This window comes from Toxorhynchites rutilus, chromosome 1 (assembly GCF_029784135.1).
Source record: "Toxorhynchites rutilus septentrionalis strain SRP chromosome 1, ASM2978413v1, whole genome shotgun sequence".
NCBI lineage: Eukaryota > Metazoa > Arthropoda > Insecta > Diptera > Culicidae > Toxorhynchites > Toxorhynchites rutilus.
In genome coordinates this window covers 30,051,458-30,074,622 of record NC_073744.1, presented here as the reverse complement: position 1 = coordinate 30,074,622, position 23,165 = coordinate 30,051,458, and the positions used below count along the sequence as shown (strand labels likewise).

The 23,165-nt window shown below is 37.7% G+C and overlaps 1 protein-coding gene across 2 annotated transcripts in view; it reads left to right on the top strand.

Annotated features, from left to right (window-relative positions):
- LOC129763401 (tubulin polyglutamylase TTLL5) overlaps nucleotides 1-23,165 on the top strand; it is a 100,852-nt gene that overhangs the window by 37,414 nt on the left and 40,273 nt on the right. Inside the window, exons 1-2 of one of the 2 annotated variants that reach the window (XM_055762429.1) lie at nucleotides 16,585-16,621; nucleotides 17,314-17,393. The gene's annotated coding sequence lies outside the window, so the exon portion shown is untranslated. Of the gene's footprint in view, nucleotides 1-16,584; nucleotides 16,622-17,313; nucleotides 17,394-23,165 lie in introns of those variants that run through there. The other variant, XM_055762428.1, reaches the window with a different exon arrangement.

Sequence of the window (23,165 nt, the reverse complement as noted above, 5' to 3'; positions counted from 1 at the left end):
TTCATGGCATGTACGTCGTCAAATTGCGCTGTATTTCTTCTCAGGAAGCCAAGCATGGAGTTTGCTTTAGTGACTGTCATCGATATGTGCTCGTTGAATCTCAATTTCCTGTCTAAAAGTAGCCCAAGGTCCTTGATAGAGCATACTCTCACAAGCGGTGACTCATTCATCGAATATTCGAACGTGACCGGTGTTCGACTTCGGCTGAAGGTGATGATTTTGCATTTGGCTGGGTTTGCCAACATTCCGTTCATCTTACACCACGATGACAAGCGTTCAATATCAGCTTGCAGAGCCAGGCAATCAACCGTCGTCTTGATAATGCGGTAGAGTTTTAGGTCATCTGCATACAAGAGCTTGCAGCAGCTTAGGTGGTCGCATACATCGTTTAAAAAAAGTATAAAGATGAGAGGACCAAGGTGACTACCCTGAGGAACCCCGGACGGTAGTTGAAACGCATTCGATGTGGCATCGTGAACCTTCACGAAAGCTTTCCTGGACGAAAGGTACGATTCTATCCAGCGAACAATCCACGAAGGAAGACCGAGGCGGCTCAGTTTTGTGATAGCGAGACCATGCGGAAATAAAAAAAAATATTTATATATACAGCCATTCCATGTCAAACCGATATAGTGGTTCTCAGATTTTCGTGGGAAGTGGAAATTATTTTGTTTTTTGTCGCAAACCATTAGACCCATATTTTTTATTTTTTTTGTTAGGGTGATCATTTCCATTTTAGTGTGGTCCGAAAAATCAAATTTGTCCACTTTTTTCAAAAAATGTTTTTATTCAAAAATTCATAACTTTTGAACTACTGAGTCGATTCAAATGATCGACATATCAAATTAAAGCAAATATTTTTGGAGAAAATACCAGAGTTGCACAAAATTTTAATTTTGGTTCCGTTATTAATGATTGTATGTGTTTTTTATAGTTTTCATTGTCTCGGGATATAACTGAGTTCCGGAAATTTGCTTCACATAATTATAACGGGTTTTAAGTTTTCTTTCCATTGCTTTACAACGTGTCTCTGATAAAAACCATAGTACATTTTCGAATCTGTTTTGGAAATTGCCCATATATAGAGTTCTTTTGCAGTTGTAATGTGATGACCCAGTAAACTTGCTTTAGCAGTATTCCGCTTCAAAACTCCTCCTAAAGCGTCACCGGAGTGCCAAAAAGTCAATTTTTGGCGAAAAAAATATTTTCTAGATAACAGCGAATCTCGACGTTTCATACGATTTGAGGACATTTGGTATCAACATTTTTTTTTGGAACAACCCGATTTTATGTCCACTCCCTCCTTGGGTGATTCGGTTCTCTAAAAACTCACATTTTGGCGTCTGTCATACTTAGTAAATGAAGTCCGATTGAGCTAATATTTTGGATAGGGTATTTTATCGTGCAAATCAACATTTCGCATGAAAAATCGAGATAATGATTTTCATTGGCACCCTAAATCATACGTTTTGCCTCGTATTCCGAAACAACGTTTTGAATTTTTTTTATCGAGATGGCAGTAGATTTCATGTAATTTGAAGACATTTGGCATCAACTTTTTTTTGAGCCCCGATTTCATGTGAGTAAGTAATTTTTGGGTTTTCCAAAACTCTAAACTCGATGGCTGTGCGGCACTAATAAATGAAGTGCGATTGAGCTGATATTTTGCATAAGGTAGTTTTTAGTGGGAATTAACATTTTTGAGAACGTCCTATTTTGAAAATTCGATAATCTCTTTTTTCCATCCATTCATCAGCACTGTAATGCAGGTAAAAGAAACGCAAATATTTTCGTGTGTTGAGGAGCTTTATAAATAGGGCTTGGGTGGAGTCGCCAGTGTGTCGTTGTTGTTTGGTTTAGACACTGACAGAACAACGGGATAAACAATCTTGCGACATGGAGGCTACACAGCAGCAATTGTTAAACTTAAGAGAAATGATGATGTAATAATCCACATAACACTCGAGTCGAAAACTAATAATAATTATAATTAATGTAACCGAAACGGAGGCAAGTGGACCCCGCCTCCCATACGGACAGGATCAAAACGTCGCCGCGTTGGCCCAGTGGATGGTCGCACGCCAACAAATTCTCAAACTTCGCGCGTATTACCCCCAACGAGAGTCGCTTTCGAGTGGAAAATTATGCAGTATACCAGAGACGGATTAATAATTTGTTCGAAAATCACATTTTCCACGCCAAAAGGAAAATGTGAGCGTTGAGAGGCAGCCACTTATGATGAATACGTTCGAAGAGAGGTTGGAGAGCAGAAGAAAAACACGTTTGCCATTCGCTGGTAAAAGTGTTTTTTTTCTTGCTTCAATTAACTAACTTGTTAGTAATTGCCGCTTCAAGCAGACGTCTGCTGGGCAACGACGATGAATCCGATAAAATCAGTTTCACTTTCGAAACCAAACCCCAAACGGGGGCACCATCTCACACTAACTACACTTCGTGTACATTGCAAACAAACCGTATCAGCTGAATTGCTACTAGTGAGCGCTTTAGGGGAAATGTAAACACATTAGGTAAACGCTTTACCTACACTTTTATGGTGTGTCGAATGAAAACTGCTTCCTGCGAAAACTTATATCCAGCGGAAAGCCATCACTCTCCGAATGCCGCTTTTATCCGCGATTCCCAAAATGGATGCCGGTTTCGATCGGTCGATTCCATTAGAGTCACTCACAATGCTACTGGTAAACGTCGATCGTCGTGTTTTAGTTGTACAGAGAGACCATTACAGATATAATTAGTCTATTTTATGCTGTACACTTCCCCCGAGCCGATCGAGTTTTCCTCGATTGTAGTCAAAAATTTCTCCAGCTTTATTTCGTTCCGCGCATATGACTCAGCACAACGAATGGTTCGCCGCCTCAAATGGGCGGCGGCATTTTCGCTTTGAGTCTTTCCGCTCGATCGCAGTTATGAGTTGCAAACAATCGCGTATTGAGCACAAATTGCGGTATTAATCATAAAACCGGGAACCGTTGGGTGTCGCGTATGTGAACAGTGTGGGGAGACAAAAAATTTCCCATCTAATTCAGAGGTACGATCCCCAGGTATCAAGTCGCAGAACCGCACTGTCGCTACATCGCTGAAATATTAATCAAGGAGGAGGTTGATTTTCTCGCTCGATCGACAGCGTTCTGCCACATGGACGCAGTCAAGCCAAGCGAACCATTGATGGACTGCTGTAGACTGTCAACTACTAACAGACTAACATTTCCGTCGCCTTACACGCGATCCGATCGATCAGATCTGTTGTATCGGACAAGCTGTGGCGGCTGATATAAATTGATTTTTCAACGGTTGTAGCTTTTCAATTACTCATGCTTCAAAATACTTGTCGTTATTCTGGTTGCGATGTTCCAAGCTGGAATTTAACTCAAACGCAAAATGAAAATACACAGCCATGTGAGCGCATTGTCTTATTCTGAATTTTTCATCATCACGATGGGATGATGTCATCGGGTGGCCACACCGTGAATATGGCTGAAAAAACTACTCCCTTGGGCATTCTGTTTCGAGAAATTACGAATTTACTCTTCTGTAAGGAATGTCATGCATGATTCATGGTGGGCCATAAAAGAGACACTAGCGAAGCGCAAAACTCACAGGGAAAAACTATTCTGTCTGTATGATTTGGTGAATCTCCAAGGTTGACTGTGCCGGAATTGTCGCAATTGAATCTCATGGATTTTGTTTTTGTCTCCAACATTTGCTATTGACGCTGTAACTGTAAGTGAAATTAATGTGAGACGTGAAATCAACACAAAAAGACGGGATGCACATCATTTCAAAGGTTCAAGTAGGACCTTTTACTACAAAGATATTTTTGATTGAATGGAAAACTACCCTTTCACTACCACTTTCACGATTGAATGGAAAACTACCCGCACCATCGTTGTGCGGTGGAAATGGAAACTGTATCGGGTCCATAAACTGCACAAATTTTATTGGCAGCTTGAGATGCATTTTTGCCATTGTCATAGTAGTACTGTAAAATATGGCGGATTTTCTCTTTATTTTGCTCCATATTTGCGACACTATACTATACGCGACACGCTCCATATTTGCGACACTCACGAACGACTTAACCAAACAAAACACTGTCAAGGACTATATTATAGGTATATATTATTATATATACCTTTCCAACAAGCTATAGTATGACTCGATACAATGAATACAACTAGAACTACGCGCCTACAACGACACCTCGCGGAAATACCGCAGGACTTTTTTGACAGCCTAATATATAGTAATCGGTACTCTAGCGGTAACATATATAGTTTACGACCTATTCTCATGCCTACCAATTTTTTTGTATATAATTACATAAAAATCGGTCGTGGGGTTTCGGAGGAGTTCGACAACGAACATCGTGACACGAGATGTTAGGAAATTTATTTATTTACCATCTTTGGTCACAGACCACACAGACTATTTAGACATTCTTAATTCTATCTTTAAAAACTAGTCTACTTATGTTGAAATCAAAAATATCGTGCACATCGTTAAAAAGCCTACAGCATCTATCTAGCGGATTGTTATATCCGTATGTAGTACGGTGCCCTTGAACTCTGAGAAAGGAAGTGCTTCGGAGTTGGCGGTTCGGAACGTGAATATTAATATTTTGCAGTATGCTGCCGCAGTCGATGTTGTTGCTTAGTACGTCGTAGATGAACAGCCTTTGCAGAAAACTACGCCGGCTCGACAGAGTTTGGAGTCCGATGAGCGCGCATCGATGTTCGTAAGGCGGTAGATTGTCGGGATTTGTCCATGGGAGCCGCCGTAATGCACTTCTTATAAAACGTTTCTGGATTTTTTCGATACGTGTTACGTGCACACTGTGATACGGGGCCCAGATCTGCACTCCATACTCTATTACGCTGCGAACCAGAGAACAGTACAGTGACTTCATGGCATGTACGTCGTCAAATTGCGCTGTATTTCTTCTCAGGAAGCCAAGCATGGAGTTTGCTTTAGTGACTGTCATCGATATGTGCTCGTTGAATCTCAATTTCCTGTCTAAAAGTAGCCCAAGGTCCTTGATAGAGCATACTCTCACAAGCGGTGACTCATTCATCGAATATTCGAACGTGACCGGTGTTCGACTTCGGCTGAAGGTGATGATTTTGCATTTGGCTGGGTTTGCCAACATTCCGTTCATCTTACACCACGATGACAAGCGTTCAATATCAGCTTGCAGAGCCAGGCAATCAACCGTCGTCTTGATAATGCGGTAGAGTTTTAGGTCATCTGCATACAAGAGCTTGCAGCAGCTTAGGTGGTCGCATACATCGTTTAAAAAAAGTATAAAGATGAGAGGACCAAGGTGACTACCCTGAGGAACCCCGGACGGTAGTTGAAACGCATTCGATGTGGCATCGTGAACCTTCACGAAAGCTTTCCTGGACGAAAGGTACGATTCTATCCAGCGAACAATCCACGAAGGAAGACCGAGGCGGCTCAGTTTTGTGATAGCGAGACCATGCGGAAATAAAAAAAAATATTTATATATACAGCCATTCCATGTCAAACCGATATAGTGGTTCTCAGATTTTCGTGGGAAGTGGAAATTATTTTGTTTTTTGTCGCAAACCATTAGACCCATATTTTTTATTTTTTTTGTTAGGGTGATCATTTCCATTTTAGTGTGGTCCGAAAAATCAAATTTGTCCACTTTTTTCAAAAAATGTTTTTATTCAAAAATTCATAACTTTTGAACTACTGAGTCGATTCAAATGATCGACATATCAAATTAAAGCAAATATTTTTGGAGAAAATACCAGAGTTGCACAAAATTTTAATTTTGGTTCCGTTATTAATGATTGTATGTGTTTTTTATAGTTTTCATTGTCTCGGGATATAACTGAGTTCCGGAAATTTGCTTCACATAATTATAACGGGTTTTAAGTTTTCTTTCCATTGCTTTACAACGTGTCTCTGATAAAAACCATAGTACATTTTCGAATCTGTTTTGGAAATTGCCCATATATAGAGTTCTTTTGCAGTTGTAATGTGATGACCCAGTAAACTTGCTTTAGCAGTATTCCGCTTCAAAACTCCTCCTAAAGCGTCACCGGAGTGCCAAAAAGTCAATTTTTGGCGAAAAAAATATTTTCTAGATAACAGCGAATCTCGACGTTTCATACGATTTGAGGACATTTGGTATCAACATTTTTTTTTGGAACAACCCGATTTTATGTCCACTCCCTCCTTGGGTGATTCGGTTCTCTAAAAACTCACATTTTGGCGTCTGTCATACTTAGTAAATGAAGTCCGATTGAGCTAATATTTTGGATAGGGTATTTTATCGTGCAAATCAACATTTCGCATGAAAAATCGAGATAATGATTTTCATTGGCACCCTAAATCATACGTTTTGCCTCGTATTCCGAAACAACGTTTTGAATTTTTTTTATCGAGATGGCAGTAGATTTCATGTAATTTGAAGACATTTGGCATCAACTTTTTTTTGAGCCCCGATTTCATGTGAGTAAGTAATTTTTGGGTTTTCCAAAACTCTAAACTCGATGGCTGTGCGGCACTAATAAATGAAGTGCGATTGAGCTGATATTTTGCATAAGGTAGTTTTTAGTGGGAATTAACATTTTTGAGAACGTCCTATTTTGAAAATTCGATAATCTCTTTTTTCCATCCATTCATCAGCACTGTAATGCAGGTAAAAGAAACGCAAATATTTTCGTGTGTTGAGGAGCTTTATAAATAGGGCTTGGGTGGAGTCGCCAGTGTGTCGTTGTTGTTTGGTTTAGACACTGACAGAACAACGGGATAAACAATCTTGCGACATGGAGGCTACACAGCAGCAATTGTTAAACTTAAGAGAAATGATGATGTAATAATCCACATAACACTCGAGTCGAAAACTAATAATAATTATAATTAATGTAACCGAAACGGAGGCAAGTGGACCCCGCCTCCCATACGGACAGGATCAAAACGTCGCCGCGTTGGCCCAGTGGATGGTCGCACGCCAACAAATTCTCAAACTTCGCGCGTATTACCCCCAACGAGAGTCGCTTTCGAGTGGAAAATTATGCAGTATACCAGAGACGGATTAATAATTTGTTCGAAAATCACATTTTCCACGCCAAAAGGAAAATGTGAGCGTTGAGAGGCAGCCACTTATGATGAATACGTTCGAAGAGAGGTTGGAGAGCAGAAGAAAAACACGTTTGCCATTCGCTGGTAAAAGTGTTTTTTTTCTTGCTTCAATTAACTAACTTGTTAGTAATTGCCGCTTCAAGCAGACGTCTGCTGGGCAACGACGATGAATCCGATAAAATCAGTTTCACTTTCGAAACCAAACCCCAAACGGGGGCACCATCTCACACTAACTACACTTCGTGTACATTGCAAACAAACCGTATCAGCTGAATTGCTACTAGTGAGCGCTTTAGGGGAAATGTAAACACATTAGGTAAACGCTTTACCTACACTTTTATGGTGTGTCGAATGAAAACTGCTTCCTGCGAAAACTTATATCCAGCGGAAAGCCATCACTCTCCGAATGCCGCTTTTATCCGCGATTCCCAAAATGGATGCCGGTTTCGATCGGTCGATTCCATTAGAGTCACTCACAATGCTACTGGTAAACGTCGATCGTCGTGTTTTAGTTGTACAGAGAGACCATTACAGATATAATTAGTCTATTTTATGCTGTACACTTCCCCCGAGCCGATCGAGTTTTCCTCGATTGTAGTCAAAAATTTCTCCAGCTTTATTTCGTTCCGCGCATATGACTCAGCACAACGAATGGTTCGCCGCCTCAAATGGGCGGCGGCATTTTCGCTTTGAGTCTTTCCGCTCGATCGCAGTTATGAGTTGCAAACAATCGCGTATTGAGCACAAATTGCGGTATTAATCATAAAACCGGGAACCGTTGGGTGTCGCGTATGTGAACAGTGTGGGGAGACAAAAAATTTCCCATCTAATTCAGAGGTACGATCCCCAGGTATCAAGTCGCAGAACCGCACTGTCGCTACATCGCTGAAATATTAATCAAGGAGGAGGTTGATTTTCTCGCTCGATCGACAGCGTTCTGCCACATGGACGCAGTCAAGCCAAGCGAACCATTGATGGACTGCTGTAGACTGTCAACTACTAACAGACTAACATTTCCGTCGCCTTACACGCGATCCGATCGATCAGATCTGTTGTATCGGACAAGCTGTGGCGGCTGATATAAATTGATTTTTCAACGGTTGTAGCTTTTCAATTACTCATGCTTCAAAATACTTGTCGTTATTCTGGTTGCGATGTTCCAAGCTGGAATTTAACTCAAACGCAAAATGAAAATACACAGCCATGTGAGCGCATTGTCTTATTCTGAATTTTTCATCATCACGATGGGATGATGTCATCGGGTGGCCACACCGTGAATATGGCTGAAAAAACTACTCCCTTGGGCATTCTGTTTCGAGAAATTACGAATTTACTCTTCTGTAAGGAATGTCATGCATGATTCATGGTGGGCCATAAAAGAGACACTAGCGAAGCGCAAAACTCACAGGGAAAAACTATTCTGTCTGTATGATTTGGTGAATCTCCAAGGTTGACTGTGCCGGAATTGTCGCAATTGAATCTCATGGATTTTGTTTTTGTCTCCAACATTTGCTATTGACGCTGTAACTGTAAGTGAAATTAATGTGAGACGTGAAATCAACACAAAAAGACGGGATGCACATCATTTCAAAGGTTCAAGTAGGACCTTTTACTACAAAGATATTTTTGATTGAATGGAAAACTACCCTTTCGTCTTTGGGGATGAAATTTTGGAAAATCCAATAAATTTTGTACAAGACTCATTTGTGGCTTTGACGAAAAAAATATCTGATTTTTTTTATCAATTTATCAATTTATCAATTTATCAATTTATCAATTTATCAATTTATTTTTTTTTTTTTTAATCTTCGCTTATTTTTCGTCGGCCTATTTCCGCCACTTTAGTGCCAATCACCGACATCAGGGAGGCGACTCCACCTGTTCCTACCTATCAGACTCAACAACTCATGAGCCGGGCCAACTTCTTTTACTTCCGCTCCGAAGGAAGACGTAACCAGAGATTTTTCGCCTCAGAAAATCCCAACGACGCCAGCTGGGATTGAACCCAGGCCGATCGGATTGTGAGGCTGTTACGCTAACCATACAACCACTGGCGCCGTCTTATCAATTTATCAATTTATCAATTTATCAATTTATCAATTTATTAATTTATCAATTTATAAATTTATCAATTTATCAATTTATCAATTTATCAATTTATCAATTTATCAATTTATCAATTTATCAATTTATCAATTTATCAATTTATCAATTTATCAATTTATCAATTTATCAATTTATCAATTTATCAATTTATCAATTTATCAATTTATCAATTTATCAATTTATCAATTTATCAATTTATCAATTTATCAATTTATCAATTTATCAATTTATCAATTTATCAATTTATCAATTTATCAATTTATCAATTTATCAATTTATCAATTTATCAATTTATCAATTTATCAATTTATCAATTTATCAATTTATCAATTTATCAATTTATCAATTTATCAATTTATCAATTTATCAATTTATCAATTTATCAATTAATCAATTAATCAATTAATCAATTAATCAATTAATCAATTAATCAATTTATAAATTTATCAATTTATAAATTTATCAATTTATCAATTTATCAATTTATTAATTTATCAATTTATAAATTTATCAATTTATCAATTTATCAATTAATCAATTAATAAATTAATCAATTTATCAATTTATCAATTCATCAACATATCAACATATCAATTTATCAATTTATCAATTTATCAATTTATCAATGGACGAATTTCATACCAACTCGATTGCATCTCAGATTGCAGTGAAACATTGTAAGTGTAAAAACCGGTTATTTTCACCGGTTCTAGTGTTGAATAATCTTGCAAAGAAATCTAGAAAGTAAAGGGCCAAAGTTTTTATTTCTAATTTTTTTACAAAAATTACGAAACTCAAAAGCTATAAGACCTACAAAATTTCGTTCTAATACTTAAATATAGGAAATTGTTTGAATTTTCATGAAAAACTACTATTTTTTTTCTTGTCTCACTGAAAAAAATATGTTAAAAATTTAAATTAATTTTTCTCAAAACCGTATTTTTTCAGAATTCTCCAAAACAAATTATATGAATAGCCCACACAATTACCAAGAAGTCATCCATACATCGGCAGATTGGCACATTTACGGGGAAAAAGGTTTTCTAACAACAACTTTTTATTGTTTTTTTTTTTTTTTGAAAAAGTCACAACTAATCCTCATTCTGTTTAAAGTCAAGATAGCGTTAAAGTGTATTCAAGAATGTTTTTAACCTTATTAAAACATTTATAGTTTCAGAAATATATGGCATTTGTGTATAGAGACTCATAAAAAATATGTTTTACTCGTAACATTCTTGTGTGTGAATTCTCGCGATTTACATGTTTTTGACGTGTTTCTATTATCAATAGAAAAATGTAGGGGGTTGTATGCAAGAAACATAGCATTTCAGCAGAAGAATAGTTCCACGCCATGTATGGAAAAATCAAGCTGATAACCCAGCTTGATTGTTCCCTACATAAGGTGGCAAAAACATTTTAATTAATCCTGTTTTGCCATGGATCGGCTTACAATTGTCATGGCTGTGTTGATTGCAATGCCAGATCCATAGCGAGTGAACTATTCGCTCGCGTCCACAGCACGAGGGTAGACGAAGATGACACATAAGAAGCAGAAGGAGAAAGACAATTCATACTCGACGCCCGCCGGCAACTATGTTGCTTCGATGACCACCACACGGGAAGTGAAAATTTTCCTCAGAGTATATGCAGTATTTAAACGCTAGCGACAGCGTATGTACTGTGCAAGTGTGGAGTTCACGTCAAAAATATTCTCTTTTCGTTGTCCTCTTCGTTGTTTCTTTTCTCGCGGCTGCATAAGTAGCCCGTTATTGACAGCACGGATAGGAAAGCACACAAATGGATTGAACAATTGTATGGAAAAAGGTGGATGCTTCTAGTTTTCACCAATTTCAACACTATACACACAAGTGGGCTGTAATTTATAGCATGTAAAAGAAATCTTAGGAAATTTCCGAATCGAAAAACCTAAAATTAAAAAAAAATCTGATTCAAAAACTATAAACTAACTATAAACTAAAGTTTGATCAAAGAATGAAATGTAGGAAAATGTTTAAGTATTCATTAAAAAATTTCAAACATTTTTTTTTAATTTGATTGAAAAAGAATGTTTTGAAAATTAAAATTCATTTTTCTCAAAAAAAAAAACGTTTGTTTTTAAATTTTGAGAAAATATATAGAATAGCCCATACAATTACCAACATGTCTTCCATACATTGGAAGAAGGGCACTGCTACAGGGAAAGAGTTTTACTAACAACATCTTTATCATGCTTTATTTGAAAAATAATCATGTTCTGTAAACTTTTTTTTCTATTTAGAAACATGTCGAACGCGAGAATTTTTTTATTTATTTGCAACGTCTCGAATGTTATAAAACGATTCCACAGACTGATCTTAACCTAATAGCCCTTAATCCTATTTTTAAATACATTTTTAGACATGTCAAATTCAAATACATCACAAACACTGTTGAACAAACGAAAACAAACATCCAACGGATTATTGAGACCATAAGAGGTTCTATGTCGTCTAATGAACAGTAAGTCACGCTCACGAAGTTGACGGGAAGGTGCATAAAACGAAACACTGGACAACAAAGATGGACAGTCGATGTTTCCCGAAATCAAATCAAAGACAAAAACCCGTTGTAGATTGGATCGTCTGGAGGCAAGCGTTTCGAGAGCGATAAGTCTACAACGGCTTTCATAATCGGGCATGTTCGTTGGGTCAGACCACGGTAATGAGCGAAGGGCGTAACGAATGAAGCTGCGTTGCACTCTCTCCATTCGGATTGTTTGGGTTGTGTGAAATGGAGCCCACACACATACCGCATACTCCAAGATACTACGAACTAATGAGCAGTATAGTGTCTTCATGGCGTAGATATCCTGGAAGTTGCTGGTACTACGCCGAACAAATCCTAGGACTGAGAACGCTTTGGTAGTTGTTAGGTTGATGTGTTCGTTGAATCGAAGCTTGTTGTCGATGGTCACACCGAGATCGCGGATGGAAAGAACACACTCCAGGGGTACGGACCCGATTGAGTACATGAATTCGATTCGTGATTGTCGGCGAGAAAATGCGATAGACTTACACTTTTTCACGTTTAGCTCCATACCGTTCTCAACGCACCATTTTTGCAATTCATCAATATCGGCCTGAAGTGCACAGCAATCGAGGTGAGATGCGACGGATCTGTAAATCTTCAGGTCGTCGGCGTAAAGCAGCTTTCGTGATTTCAATCGGAAGCACAGATCGTTCACGAACAGCACGAAAATTAGTGGCCCCAGCACGCTGCCCTGTGGCACACCGGATGTAATTTGGAACACACGAGAATGCGAACCGTTGATATTGACGAACGCCTTACGTTCAGTCAGATAGGAACGCAACCACTCTGTGATCCAGTGAGGGAAACCCAGGTGACGAAGTTTCGTAATGGCGAGGTCGTGAGGTACTTTGTCGAACGCTTTCGAGAAATCGAAATAAATGGCGTCTACTTGTTGCTTTTTCTCAATTTCAGACGATATAAAGCTGGTGAACGCCATGAGGTTTGTTGTGGTTGACCGCTTCTTTACGAATCCATGTTGAAATTCGGAGATAGTTGTTCGGGATGCTGAATAGAGAACGTTATGCACTAATTCCTCTAACACTTTCGCCAGGCAACACAAAATGGAGATACCACGGTAATTTTCCACGAGGTGATTCGAATCTGTTTTAAATATCGGGCAGATAGAAGCTGTCTTCCATAGCTTCGGGAAAACATAGCTTCGGGAATTGTCACACAAAAATGTTGGCCGTAGTGCACTAAGGAGGAGGGGGGTCGAGGATGCGTTACTTACTGTATTTTAGAGATGCGATTTGCGTTACGTTGCGTTACGGAAGGGTTAGAAAAACTTCAGATTGTTCAGCGCCTCTTCATTTGCACGCGAAGGGTGTTGACGAGCGATGCCGTGTTGCAATTTTTTTGGCGCTTGGTATTTTAATTAATAATTTTTTTTGAGCATTAATAATTTTTTTACGGCTCATTGAAGTGGTATGATAATCACTTTATTCGTTTCACGTTTCACCTCACGAACTTCGAGAAAAAAAATCACAGGCGGTGTATGGTGAGTATGAACTATAAATTATATATGTGGGGCTCAAAAAGAAAGGGGTATAAGTGACTTGATCGATTCTCCCACCATCAACCTTTTCTTTCGTGAATAGCTCAGCTACAAAAACGTTCCAATTTGATTTACCTACAGAACCGATAATTGAGGATCTGACCAATCGTTCCCATTGACAAATAAGCTCGGAATATGTTTGCGGCTAAATTATGACCAAAAGTGGGAGTCGATGAAGAGAAACTCGAACATGTCACTTACACCCATTTCCTTTTCAGCCCCTCTTATAATCTTATTCATAGAATAGAATAAAAATATTTGCATGCAGACAATATAACTTGCATATATTTTCGCAAACTAAGAAAACTGGCAACAAAGGAGCAGCCTGTACGAAAATTGTGTCCGAAATTGATTTTATATTATAATAATAAGTTTAATAGGAATATCGGAAAGTTTAGAGGAAATTGTTCAGGTTAGGGGCTTTTTGCTTCTAGTAGTTGAATAACGCTAAGTAGGAATTTTCATTCAAATCTGAGCAATTCAATATTGCTATAGAGCCTCCTAATCTGATGGAGAATAGTTCGGATCCCAAACTCGAATGTCGCCACTAGTCATCGCGGATACTTTAGTACTCTCAGGTTGATGGCGATATTGACCGTGTAAGGTGGCAAAATATTGATTGAGGTTAGGTCGGATGTCAAAAGCGTGGCTGTCACGATATTGAAGACCCTTTTTTTTATCCCTTTTTGTTTATTTTAGGCTCATTAGCATTTTAGCTGTAACAGAGCCGAATTTTAATCGTGTACATGTCTATAATTAGCACATTACACAGTTGCCATTTCTCGGCGTTAGACTATTCCCTACTACACCATTGCATATGGTACACATTTACAAAGTAGCCATTTAGGCGTAAGAGTTTTTCTATCTGTTCTTCCATTATCCAGTTAGACCGGACAGCGGAGACAGTTGTTGATCATTGTTGAGTTATTTATAGAACAGCAGCCCGATGTTTCTTGCAGAGCAGAGCAGTTGTATGGACGAATCGATCTTTATTCGACCGTGGATCGATCTCCATCGCTGATGATTGTTGCGTGGACGTAGCTATTCTGTAACAACACAAAGATGGTCAATGAGGGCCCTGAGTTTTGAACTCACGATCGATCGCTTACTAAGCGAACGCGCAACCAATGTGGCTACGGAGACCCCCTTTGAAGACACTTATTGTCAATAATTTTGATCGTGTAAGGTGCCCATTAGAGTTATATGTTTGTTACTTATTGAATGCTAAGACAAACGGTAGAGATAGAAACATTGACCCTTTTCAAAAAGTGTTTTTTTAGATTTTCAAGTATGCAAAGTTGCCTTAACATATTAAGGACCGAACGTTTTGGGGGCAAACTTGTACGCTTCATTTGTACGGATTCCACGAATGAGATCGTTTCCTTCGGTGTGGATGAGACAAAGGCGAGCCATCGGTAGGTCTTGTTAGACTCCTGGCAGACCAAGGATTTAAGCATCAAGTGTAGAAAACACAGGTTATTTCGTGATCCATCGGTGAGCGGTCCTTAAAGTGTTAAAGACACACGTAACGTTTCACTGCAATCTAATATCAAATGATCAATTTATCAAATTGACAATTTGTCAATTACAAAACCAAATCTAAAATTATTAACGCTTACATAATTTGCTTTATTTTGGTTGTGGTAACGTAAGGACATTTACCACTATTCACTCACGAGACTCGAAACGGAACTAGGACACAACACTTATAATCTTTGCAAACATTAAAAGGGTTAAAATTACCTTTGCGTCGACCGATTTCGGGCTCGATATTGGCCATCTACTGGACCGTGTCCGAAACGTCGTAATGATTGTATATGTTGTGGTTCCGTGTCGCGTGAGTGAATACATAACTTGAGGCTACGTGAAACTTTTAATATTTTGAAAAAATTGGGACAGTGTATGGATTCTGAATTGAATCGTTCAATAGTTGCCTACAACGTTTCATTGATATCAGCAATTATTTGAATGATAAATTATTTTCTTCCGTTACAATATACTCTTAATAATGATTTACACAACCATTCAGAGCAATTTCCGACTTCAATCGAGTGACACGAATCTGTCCTCCACATTCGATCCACCCCTTCGCTGCTACTCATTCGGTTTTATTCTAGCGGTGAAAGCTCTCACTTGCGGCACTGTAGTTCCATTCCAGCAAATGGATTGTTTGTACTACTCTAACTTTTTTTGCGTGGTTCAGCTGTTATTACTGTGCCAAGACACCCCACCCCAACCTAAGGCCGCGCCGTAGCGGACTCCGAGTGCTGCAACTTGTTTTCACTGCGTGATATGCGGTAAGCTTTTATGCATTCATTATCCAATTTAGTTTTCACACCGCAATCAATCAAAATCGTGCGCTCAGAGCGCACGACCGATGTGTAGTATAGTAGCTATGGCGCGGCGGCTGCAGTGGTTATTGGGTCGTAATTTAGTGGGATATTGTTCTCTCGGCCCCGAGCCGAGTTTGATCGTACGGTTTGTCAAAGTCAGTGACCCCATTTCGGAGTGGATTACATTATTTTTTCTCGTGTCGCTCTCACCGGATTTCCACCCACTTGACGCCGCTCGTGCCAGGAAATAATGTTTCAATTTCGCAGGAAGGGCATTTAAAGTGAATTATCATTCCATGGGTAGCAAATTCACTTTTTCCGTTTCGGAAACATGCAACGCTGAAACCCCAGCTATACATACATACACTTCTGGCCCTAATCAATCAATCGCGAATCATTGGTTGCAAATCTGCTGTCGGAAACGCTATTATGGAATCTAGAAGCCGCTTGATGGGAACACAAACGATTGCTACCAACTTTTTATTGAAGTTGCCGTCATTCTCCGACATGTTCATGTGTGTACTACACTACCGTGTGGGAAAGGTGTTCGAACATAATGTTGAGTCAGATTTTACAACATTACATGATATGATGTTTTATCTTGTTCCATTGCAACCACCCTCACGCGACTTGCGGGCGTCGATAAGCGCGAACGCGCTAAATCGATTATTGTTATTATTTCAAAGCACGTTACATTTTACACTCTCTCTCTCTCTGACCATTTTTCATCGTTTTCGAGTTTATGCTAAGCATCATCATATCGATGCGATGGTGGAAGCGAGTGTTGCAGCGCGCATCCTCTTCAGTGCTCCTCTGGGAGAAGCAAGCCGGTAACGAAAGGAACTCACTTTTTAGCGCGAGAGAGCGCGCTTCAGTCACTTCCCGGAATCGCCCCGCTTCGGTCCAAACGAAAATTTAGCTCCTCGTAAGTTTAATTGAATTGGGTTGGTTATTTAATTATCGTGACACTTGAATGATCTAATATGACGTTCGAATATTAAAATCAGTGAAGTGCCACGAGCCACCGAAAGCGCAGCATGGGAGCCATCGCGAATCGATGAACATGCGAAGCATGAGTTGTGTCGGATTGGTTGTTTGCATGTTCGTTGAAAGCAATTGTCTGTATTACGCGATGGTAGAGCAACTCTTGAGGTGGTATTTAATACCACCATCTTAATTGGCCGACAGCATAAAACCTCCGTCATCGATGCGATATACGTTTCCAGCCGAAAATGATTGAATTAAAATAATAAAACAGAACCGATATTGTGAGCGAAAGTCCGGATGCTCTCCAAATATTTTCAGTTCATTATGAAGAGGTTTATGCTGTTGCCGTCAGTGGAGTGTGGATTGTAATTATTATTATTCCTTTGCTTCAATTCGAGGCGATAGAAAATTTACTAATGCACGGTGGGCGGGCAGCCCGTTAACACAATCAATTCGACGCTAACTGTGTATATATGCTACATCATTGTAATCATCATAATCATCTTCCACCCGACCGTTGTTTATTGATACGTTCGGCGTTTATTCGCTATTCAGGCTGCCGTAAAGTTTTCCAAGTTGAACAGCTGATGGATTAATTGCCGTTGTGTTTTTTTTTTCTATCTTTCGCAGACAATTCATATTCGCTAAAAGCACAATGACGTATGGTATTCGTTGGACTGTTTGAACTTGAAACATCTACTAGTGTGTGGGTAAGTGTAACAAAATTGTTTTTTTTCACTCATTGCTTGTTTTATTTAGCATTAGCATTATACAACGTCATAGATAACCCTAACCAGGTTTGCTTATTTATTTATTCATTTCTTCATTTATTTCAAATTTTGGACTATATGTTGTCATGTTGAAAATGTGTAGGGAAAAGCCAATGTGGCATTAAAACTCCACATCTTTACTTCATACATAATAAAACACAAATAAACCACATAAATAAAAGGAGGCAATCTGGCGTAGTGGTAACATCCATGCCTCTCACGCTAAAGGTCACGAGTTCAATTCTCACTCCCGACATTCTTCCAAAAATGGAAGTAAAAGTGACGAACCAGCCTAATGAGTTGAAAATCACTATAATACAGATATAAAAAAAAAAAAAAACATAAATAAAATGGTCAAAACATTAACATAATCAATAAACATTTGGCACAGCTCATCGTTGGAAGCGTCTCGGTCAGTCTGATTATCTTTGATCCGGTGGTTCTCGTTGAATCCGACAACGAGAAGCTTCAGAAAATTGGTTGAAGTCGAAGAATTCATATAATACATTGAATCGTGGTGACATGAAGCGAATTGGGTTATGTAAGCCGTAGTTTGCCAAATGGGGTTCAAGATGAAAAACCAAAATTGGAATGTGAGGATTTAGGAGCACAAGAAATGTATTGTGAATCCTCTGGAAGGAGAAGGAGGGTCCCATACAAATATTACACTTATTTCAACCAAACATATTAACACATATTAACATATTAACCCCATAAAATGTTAATTGCTTATAAAACAGACAAAAAATACGGGTTTAATATTTTGCGATTAGGAACAGAACTACCAATTCTCACGAAAATCTGAGGACCACTATATCGGTTTTGCATGGAATGGCTGTATCGTATATTTCGTATATTCCAACACGCGGCCGACAAATTCATGTTTCAAATCTAGTTTGGTATCCATATAAGCCATTCCATGCCAAACCGATACAGCGAAACTTCGATATAACGTACACATTTTCAATGGACGAATCAGGACCATTTCAGGTTCAGTGAAACTTTGTGGGTGTAAAGACATTGGTCATTTGAGCAACTTCGAATACTTGGAATTCCCAAAAAAAATTAGATTACTTTTTGAAAAGGGCCAAAGTTTTTACAAAAAAATCTGACTCCAAAACTATAATATCTAAAAAATTTGTTAAAGAATGAAATGAAGGAAATCGTGGAAAACAAATACATAAATAAAATTACACTGAAAAAAATTATTAAAAAGATTGAAATTATTTTTTTTCTCAAATACATATTTTTTAAAAATTTTTCTAAAATTTCCAATGCATGGGTGACTGTTCAGTAGTTGCATGGAATATTTGGATATTAATGTTTTTGAGAAAAAGAAATGCCAATTTTCAAAATAATTTTATTTAATGATTTTTTAAAAATAAGTTTGCTATTTTTTAATGAAGGCTTGAAAAAATTCCTGTATTTCTTTGTCTGACCAAAATCATGTAGTTCTTTTGTTTTTGAGTTGGATTTTATTTAAAATTTTAAATTATTTTTAAGCTGTTTTCGGACACAATAACTTAAAAACGTTAGGACCTACAAAAATTTAGTCATAGAATGAAATATAGGAAATAATTTAATATTGCATTAACAAATGCGAAAAAAATATAAAAATCACAAATTATTTGAAAAATTGAAATTCATTTTTCTCAAAAATATATTTGTTTTTCAATTCTGAACGAAAATTATGTGAATAGCCTACACAACTACCTACAACACTCCCATACATTGGAAAAAGGGCAACAACAATAAGTAAGTGGTCATTTTATTTATTTACCCTCAATCAACAGTATGAAGGGAAACATCATGAGAAAAGTTGGCTTCACTTTCTAGTTGGATTTTGTGATCATTATTTACAAAATCAACCCGAACAGCATCGCAAAAAAATAATATGAGCAATGTTTCGAAGTTTTTTATTATGTTTCGATATAACGTACAATTCGATACAAGGCACAATTTTGAAGGTGAAATGTACGTTATCAAAAGTCAAAAGTGGTAATATTGTTGTTCATCATGAAACGTTATACCCGTTTTTTTAAAAAAAAAATTATTAGGGTACCCATTTCCATTTTAGGGTGGTCCGAAAAAACATTTTTTTCACTTTTTCCAAAAATGACTTTTTTTAAAAATTCACAACTTTTGAACCACTGAACCAATTTGGTGATCGATATATCACTTTTTCGAAAATAAAGAAATAATATAAAACGATCAATTCTGCGTTAAATTATTGAACAAAACATGATAATTAAGCTGAAGAAAATATTCTTGAGCATTCGTGCCGATTGTAGTGATTAGCCGTATTCAAGGCGATTACAGAAAAACTTCTTACTGGGTAATTTATAGCGTATACCATATTTAATTTGAAACCTCCTAGTATCACTTCCATATGTTCAGAATCAACAAATATGGGTTAATCTGAGCGATTTTCTCTTTCATTGCGTGAAGTGAGATGCCAAAAATTATTGAAATTTGGACATACCATTTAATAATAATAATTTATAATTTGTTTGCTTGACATTTTCAAGAAACTGAAATACTGTGACTCATTCAAAGCACAAAGCGCGAATCAAAACTGACAAAACCGGATAACTTTCATACCATGTTATGTTACTCAAAATCAGCCGTTTCATTAATGGGTAACTAAAATGATCACTATTGTGGGGAGTTTGCCATACTGAAGGAACAAAAATTTCTGCATAAATCGAGAACTAATCAAGCAAATGGAACCAAATTTTGTAAGTGGAGGTTTTAGAGTACAAGAGATGCTGAAACATTCTGCAAAACTCGAGAACTAATGGAGCAAATGGAGCCAAACATTATACTACATTGGGTACGAAAAATGTTTCTTGGTTTGGTTTGACACCCCTCCCTCCTCTGAAAGTGTGAGGAGGGGGAGCTCCCATACAATCAAAACAGAAATTTTTGCATGACTCGAGGATTAATAGAGCAAATGGATGATTCAAGACTATAAGAAGGAAGAAGAAGGAGGGTCTCATGAAAATATTACGCATATTTCAACCAAACATACTAACAACTAAACATGACAGTTGAAAATTTTCGGAAAGCCCTGAAGAAGATAAAACTTAAAATAAAATCGTGGAACATATGATGAAGTCTCTAATTGTGGATAATAGAAATCCAACGTGCCCCACGATTTTATTTTAGTCTTATCAATGCCTTAGACTAATGAGAGAGACGTGTGATAACTGCTAACTGCTATTGTCTAATTATTTTCTAGCTTTTGATACATTATTATGTTTAATCAGAATTAAACCGTTTAACTTAAAAAGTTTTTTTACTTATCTTATTTTCTAGTTTTTAGTACATTATCTGTTTCATTAGAATATTTCTCTACAATAAAACCATTGTACTGTATTCTATAAGTCAAATAATTTCATTTGATATTGAGTGGATTGCAGAAACTACATTATATGTTCTCCAAGGCAAGTTCGTTCGTTTGATACACATATCTCAATCAACCTTTTTTTTTGAGATGATATGAAAACAGCTATTTTGTAGCGGCGGCCAAATTGGATTTTTCAAGATAAGCAGTTTTAAAATGACAGCAGAGATAAAGGTATTTTATAAATTCGGTCAGTTCCTATTGGTCAAATTTCTATTAATGTGGGACAACCCTACAGCCATACAAACATACATACAAACAGTTCAAGCTAAATAAAACCGTTTAATAAAATAATTTGCTATTTTGTGATTGCGGCCATCTTGGATTTGGATTTTTCATGATTTGCTGTGATCTACTATTGAGGCCCTTTCATTTGATACCCTTATTAATCGGGTTTTGAGAAAATATGTAGCCCGCCATTTGGTAGTGTCAGCCATCTTGGATTTACATTTTTCATAAATAACCGTGTTCTACTAGTGAAGCCCTTTCATTTGAAACCCATATTAACGGGGTTTTGACATAATATGTAGTCCGTCATTTTGTAATGGCAGCCATCTTGGATTTGCATTTTTCATAAATAACTGTGAATAACTGTAAATACTAGTGAAGCCCTTTCATTTGATACCCATATTGATAGAGTTTTGAGAAAAAAAAATGGCGCCATTTTGTGGTGGCGACCATTTAGGATTTGTATTTTTCACTAGATGACCCGGCAAACTTCGTCCCGCCCAAAATTTGTGCAGAACTGTTCATTGATTGATCTTCTAATCGACCCCGTTGAATTTACGTTTTACTATAAAAATCCTAGTATTTCCAACAAAACTGAACATTATAATATCAGATTATTTTCAGACACAATTCTTGCAAATAACATGTTTCTCCGTTACATGGAATAAATGTTTTATACAGAAAATATGATAGCATAAAGACAGCCCTAAATCGTTAAATTCCTTCCTCGAGTTTTGCTCTTATCAACACATCCGGCGATCCTTTTTTTGGTATAGATAGAAGAAGATATAGGAGTACGTTTCATCACATTAAAATCCATTTCCAGTTTCGAGCAAAGATCAATTTCGCTAGCGCAAACATCAAATGGACTAACAGCCCTTGTCACAATGTAATTGTAGAACATATGGGAATTTAATTATCCGAATTTTCCCTTTTTCCTTCAGAATTTTCCGACAATTTTCAATTGTCATGTTTGGTTGGAATATTTTTGGTTGAAATATATGTAATATTGTTATGGGACCCCCTCTCCAACCCAGAGGAGGGAGGGGTGTCATACCATTATAGAAACATTTCTTATACCCAAAAACCCTCACATCCCAAATTGTGCTTGATTAGTTTTCGAGTCATGCAGAAGATCGTGTTTCGTTTGTCTGGCAGCCCCCCTTAGAGAGGGGGGGAGAAGTGTATTCGTCATAGAAACGTTTCGTGTCCCTCTTTACATTTACATGCCAAATTGGGCTCCATTTGCTTGATTAGTTTTCGAGTTTTGCAGAGATTTGTGTTTCATTTGTATGACAGCCCATCCTTAGAATTTGGTTCCATTTGCTTGATTATTTCTCGAGTCATGCAGAAATTTGTGTTTCCTTTTCATGGTCTCAGACTATCATGAAAACCTTCCCCGGCCCCAAAAACCCCTACATACCTATGTTCATGTCGATCGATTCAGTAGTTTCCGAGTCCATGTGATCCGCCATTTAGTAGCGGCCGCCATCTTGGATTTTGAAGATCATGAAATACGCAGTTTTATAATGACTACAGAGATAAAGGTGTGTTTCAAATTTCAGATCAATCGGTCAGCAAAAAGGGGGTCAAATTTCTATTAATGTGGGTCAGCGTTACAGACAAACATGTTACAAACAGACAAACATGTTACAAACATTGAACGGCTCTGTTATACAGTTTTCGCTTGTATCCCTTGCTCATTGATGTGTTAGCTCTCTTCGCAGAGAAATTAAAATGAGTAGGGAGTGTCCAAGTAACCCAACGCTCTGTCAGTTGTGAATTGAATTATTTTGTTCAATTCGCCTATTTATAAATTCCGCTATTCTGACGTTCTACGCATAGTTGTCCCATGTTCCAAAATCAGCAACTGAGAAAAACGCAATCGAAGTTTTCTAGCATATTTCTCTATCAGAAGCTTTAACCATTTCAGTTTGGCCCTGCTGAAAGCGTGACATAAAATTCTTGTACTTGAACCGATTCATTCATTATGGATTTACAAAAAACGCATGGTTGAACAGTTATGCCTAGAATATCAACATGGGACAATTGAGCTTGATGTTGTTTTTTGAAAAGCA